Raw genomic sequence first — 1,019 nt, forward strand, 5'->3', positions numbered from 1 at the left:
CGCAGCGGACGGCTACAGTCAAGTAACAACCGCCTACAATGTGAAAGGAATTTCATGGACTTCTTCGACCGACACCGTATCTCGTCGTTAATCTCGTTTTAATGCGGAAGCTCCGGCGGCTGTCGGAATCATCGACTACGAAAGGGGACATATCTTTCCGAGCAATTACGACCCGAAGGATATTCAACTCTACTTTTGCTGGCGAAGGACTCGTGCTGGGGATGTTTTTTTATTCATCGCGAACGTAATCGTGTAGCTTAGGATGCAGAGAATAAGTATGAGCGCAAAAATAGAACGTTGGGACCCGCCCAGGCAAAATTTTCCCCTTGTTTTAACCCTGTGAAAATAGGCCGTTTCATTGGGCCATAGGTGGTTGTCTGGAAACTGTGTAATGGACGAAAAGTGGTTCGAAAGCTAGTTAAATGTGAAGTAGTATAACCTCGGTCATGTATCCTATATATATAAAGTATCATGTATCCTATATATAAATGATCATAAATAACAGAATCGAATATATTTTTTGCGTGTACGCACTGGGAATCTATATATAAATGATCATAAATAACAAAATCGAAATATATCTTTGCGTGTACGCAATAGGAATCTATTTAAAGTGCACATATATTAATCATAATTATATGAATCCATATACATATGTATAACAAATCAGGTAGCCTATAATCAATCTGCTACTTTTTATCTTACCAATATCTGCAGTTATTTATGAGTTAGTATATGAATTAATGAATCAGATATATAACAGTTAGCATAAACATTAACAATATTTTTATCAATTCATATATGAAATTTTTATCAGTTAAAATATGTTTTTATCATGTTAATCTTCATTCTATGCAATTATCAGAGTACATTAGTATTTTCTGTAGCATATGTATCTTAATGAGATGAAGTGAAAAACTGTATCATTATATATCCGTGAATCACTATTATTTACAAAATCATGTCCATTATTTTCTTTTATTAGCTTAAATCAATTCATGTACACCATGAATTTTTTA

This window comes from Macrobrachium nipponense, chromosome 25 (genome assembly GCF_015104395.2).
Source record: "Macrobrachium nipponense isolate FS-2020 chromosome 25, ASM1510439v2, whole genome shotgun sequence".
NCBI lineage: Eukaryota > Metazoa > Arthropoda > Malacostraca > Decapoda > Palaemonidae > Macrobrachium > Macrobrachium nipponense.